We start from the raw sequence: 5,019 nt of genomic DNA, 5'->3' as shown, positions 1-5,019 counted from the left end.
CTAATTTAGGTTGCAAACACACAAATACAGGACATTCACCATTCTGATTGGCCTAATGAGGCCCAGTCATATGCCTACCACTAGCCGGTCACTGTGATATGGGACAACCATGCTCATTTTTGGCCATACTGAATCACATGCCCCACTTCAGAAGGTATCCACCCTCATGTGAACTGAAATATAAGGGTGTTGTTTGCTATAAGAAGTCAAGTGAGCTGTCTGTAACACCCAGAGCCCGCGGGCCGCCTAGGCCCCCAGAGACCCCTGCATGGTGCGCATGGGCGCCACGGGGTCGCATCTCCCCGTGTCCGGCTTGGACATCTTAGGGGACCCGAGGAAGATGAACAAGTGCCAGCTCTATTACCAGGTCTTAAACTTTGCCATGACGTGTCATGATTACTCATGATCTGGAAAGGCCTGATCGTCCTCATTGGCAGAGACAGTCCCATCATGGTGGTGCTGAGCGGCATGGAGCCAGCCTTCCACAGGGGCGACCTTCTGTTCCTGACAAATTTCCGGGAAGACCCGGTTAGAGCTGGTGAAATCATTGTTTTTAAAGTAGAAGGACAAGGCATTCCAACAGTTCACAGAGTAATCAGAGTTCATAAAAAAGATAATGGAGACATCAAATTTCTGACTAAAGGAGGTAATAATGAAGTTGACAATAGAGGCTTGTACAAAGAAGGCCAGAACTGGCTGGAAAAGAAGGATGTGGTGGGGAGAGCCAGAGGGTTTTTACCATATGTTGGTATGTTCACCATTACAATGAACAACTCCCAAAATTCAAGTATGCTCTTTTGGTTGTATTGGGTGCATATGTGTTACTAAAACGTGAATCCTAAAATGTAAGGCAGTTCCTGGGACCAGACTGAAATAAATTCTGTTGAAAAGGAGAAAAGCTAATATATTTGAAATGTTCCACTTTCTGTATAAAAGGAAACAATGTGGAGACGTTTTTGTCTTGTTCGAATAAATGATTCATCAGTGAAAAAAAAAAAAGGTCAAGTGTACATCACGACAAATAGTTACATAATGACCAAAACCTCCACAGGTCGGCTATTACAAAGAATCAGTACTTTGTCTGATCCTATGAAGGCAGTAGTATTTCCAAATAGCTTTAAAGTGGAGACCAAAAGAATCCTCCGATCAGGCAAGGACAGAGTAAAGGGAGAGCAGAGTTACTTCATGACAGTCTCCAAAAATTGTTTCACCTTTGAATGGTTCGGCTAGCTTTTAAATTTTTACGTATTGAGTTACTATATTTAAAATTAAAAATGGGGGCTTCCCTAGTGGCGCAGTGGTTGAGAATCTGCCTGCCAATGCAGGGGACACAGGTTCGTGCCCTGGTCTGGGAAGATCCCACATGCCGCGGAGCAACTAGGCTCGTGAGCCACAACTACTGAGCCTGCGCGTCTGGAGCCTGTGCTCCGCAACAAGAGAGGCTGGGATGGTGAGAGGCCCGCGCACCGCGATGAAGAGTGGCCCCCGCTTGCCGCAACTAGAGAAAGCCCTCATACAGAAACAAAGACCCAACACAGCCATAAATAAATAAATATAAATAAATAAATAAATAAATAAAATTTTTTTAAAAAGTAAAATTAAAAATGAATTATGTATCATATGAATAATCTTTCTTTTACTTTTTAAAAAATAAATTAGGAGAAAAGTAATACAAACATATCTCAATTATGTTATCAGTCTTATGGTGAAGATCTGCAGTTGGTATGTTTTTGATATTTTTCTCCTGTGAACCTGAAGAGAAAATGTTTTTATTCTAAATAACAAAGGAAACAATGTTTCCTGTAGAAATATCTCAATTAAAAACATTTAATTATTCCATCTGATAGCCATTTGTATATAATGGTATTGAATTCAAATTTAATAAAACCATGTTTTAATTTTATTCATCTTTCTTAGATATTATTCCTGATGATTCATGTATATTTTGATGTTTTCATTACTAGCACAAGAGATGCCATTTGAGAATTTCAATTTAATTGGTAATATTTTGATGTTGTTAACTATTTTTAACACTTACGTCAGCAATTTGGTTGATGCTGTGGAGCTTAATATTCACAACAGTCCCTCTTCGAGACATTTATTTTGCATTTTAAAAATACCTGACACTGAATATCTTTTCTAATACAAGTGAAATACAGAATTTTTCAATGAAAAGATCATATTTTAAAAGTAATGATTTTAACATTTCCTGTCTCCTCTTAGGAACTATTTATCAGTACCAGTTTATAAAATATGCATAATCACAATGCTCTTTAAATAATACATAGAATTTGATGCTTGTGGCGAGATGGTACAATATTTTAATGGAAAGAGCATAATGAACAATCTGGAACTTGGCAGCTTATTTGAGTTCTGGCTCTATCACTTATTAGCTGTGTGTCCTTGGACTGACTATAGTTGCAAAGGACCTTTTGCTTATATATGAGATGGAAAGAATGATATTATTAGGCAATGCATTTATGTGACTTTTGAAGTTTTTCATAAATATAAAGTGAGACAGTATCTGTAAAAGCATGCTATATATTTTTAAGGGCTACACAAATTAAAGACAATATTGTTTCAGGGGTCTTTGCATGACCTCTAAAGCTATGTTTGTCCTAGGACTGAAAAATGCCCAAGAGGATTAGGGGTTTTTTAAAGCCTGAACTGAGTCAGGGGAGTTTCTTGTCGAAGAGTGGTAATATGAAGAGGGGTTTGACTCTGCATGGCTATGGGGCCTTCTGGCAGCTTTGGAAGCTTTGCTAGGGCATGGGTGCTTGTGACAGTTTTATAGCAGCACAGATACAGCAAGCTGAGGACCTACTGACTATTAAAGAGAACATATTTTTCTGGAGAATTTCTGTATTAACTGGGAGGAACTTGAAGGGTTAGAATTTTCACAGAGAAGACAGAAAGCAGAGTCAGAGGAAGATGTTTTATTGCTGCTCCTTTATTATATCTTTATCACCAGACTAGTGCCATGTAATTAGTAGTATCTTCTAGTAAAGATTGGTATCAAAGGTGAAAATATTTGGCAAGATTCTCTACTCAAAGTAAGATATATAATTGTCCTGGAATAACTTAAACTAGTATGTTTTTATGATTTCTTCTTTTTATAGAATACGTGTTCTATTGATCATTTCTTTTTCAAATAATTATACAAGAAAAACATGTAGAAAATTTTAAAAAGATAGATAAGCATAAAGAGTAATATAAAAATCACTAAAAATTCCAACATTCAAAGACTCATACATGAATATGGTTAGCATGTTCATACTATTCTTTCCAGTCCCTCACTCTTTCTAGCTATCTGTAATTCTATCTGCTATTTATCTGATGACCTATTTTGCATAGTTGAAAATATATTTTACATGTGGTTTTAGATATGGCATTTTATAACATTATGTAATCACCATTTTCCCAAATAACAGACTCATTTACTAACTAGAGTAGTTGCTATTACCACCTATTAGACATTTCTTAACATTTTGTAATGAATTCAAAAGACTTCATTAACACAATCATAGTTTCGGGGTCATTCATGCCCTCAATTATAATGGAACTCCTCTGCAAGTGTCTTAAGATAACATTTCATAATTTAGGGAAAATGTCTCTAAAGACACATTGTCACTCAAGGAGATGCTTATTTATTATCTCATATTTGACAAACGCTGACTTTTGAAGTATTCATACACAATTCATGCATTTTTAAGAGGAAAGTGGAAGAAGCTGTAGCCATAGGTAACAAAGCTATGTTATAAGGGACCAATGTTTATACTTTATTTGTATGTTCTTTGTGTTCATTTTTTATTGCTAGGTAACAAATTATCATAAAATTTTCAGCTTAAAGCAGCTCACATTTATTATCTCTCAGTTTCTGTAGGTCAGAAGTCTGGGCAGGGATTAACTGGGTTCCTGCTTCAAGGTCTCAGCTGGCTGCAATTAGGGTGTCAGCCAGGACTGCATTCTCATCAGAGGTTCAACTGGGGAAAAGATCTACTTCCAAGATCCTTTAGTTTGTTGGCAAAATTCATTCTTTTGGAGCTGAAGAACTGAGGGTTTTAGTTTTTTGCTGGAGGCCACCATCCTCTTTGAGACTGCCTGCAATTCCATGCTACATGGGCTTCTCCACTTACTTCATGGTGGCTTTCTTCTTCAAAGCAAGCAACAGAGAGAGACTCTAGCAGAACAAAGTCTTACACAATGTAAAATAATCATGGGAGTGACATCTTTGACTTTTGCCACATTCTATTGATTAGAAGCAAATCACAGGTCCTACCCTCACTCAAGGGCTTGAACACCAGAAGACAGAGATTATTGGGGACACCTTAAGATCTGTCTCTATACTTCTGTGATTTTCAAAGTTCTATAATAAACATTATGTATTATGTTTGCTACATGAAAAATAGTGAAAACAAAAACAAAGCAAAAAAAAACCCACAAAAAAATAAAGGGACTTGTATCTTTAAAACAACAATGGAATAATTAATAACATGATAATGAAATTAAAAAGTACCATTCACAAATAGCTTGAGAAATATCAAACACATAGGAATAAATCTAACTAATGATACGTTAGATACCTACACTGAAAAATACAAAATATTTGATACAGCCACTATGGAGAACAGTATGGAGGTTCCTTAAAAAACTACAAATAGAACTACCATACGACCCAGCAATCCCACTACTGGGCATATACCCTGAGAAAACCATAGGTCAAAAAGAGTCATGTACCAAAATGTTCATTGCAGCTCTATTTACAATAGCCAGGACATGGAAGCAACCTAAATGTCCATCGACAGATGAATGGATAAAGAAGATGTGGCACATATATACAATGGAATATTACTCAGCCATAAAAAGAAATGAAATGGAGGTATTTGTAATGAGGTGGATGGAGTTAGAGTCTGTCATACAGAGTGAAGTAAGTCAGAAAGAGAAAAACAAATACAGTATGCTAACACATATATACGGAATCTAAGGAAAAAAAAAAAAAAAAAAGGCCATGAAGAACCT

At 36.5% G+C, this 5,019-nt stretch overlaps 1 pseudogene; it reads left to right on the top strand.

Annotated features, from left to right (window-relative positions):
* The first annotated feature begins 268 nt into the window (after nt 1-268).
* Nucleotides 269-842, top strand: LOC132368527 (signal peptidase complex catalytic subunit SEC11C-like; annotated as a pseudogene).
* The last annotated feature ends 4,177 nt before the right edge of the window (nt 843-5,019 follow it).

The sequence above is a fragment of the Balaenoptera ricei genome, chromosome 7 (assembly GCF_028023285.1).
Source record: "Balaenoptera ricei isolate mBalRic1 chromosome 7, mBalRic1.hap2, whole genome shotgun sequence".
In the NCBI taxonomy this organism is placed as follows: Eukaryota; Metazoa; Chordata; class Mammalia; order Artiodactyla; family Balaenopteridae; genus Balaenoptera; species Balaenoptera ricei.
This window is presented reverse-complemented; position numbering and strand designations above follow the sequence as displayed.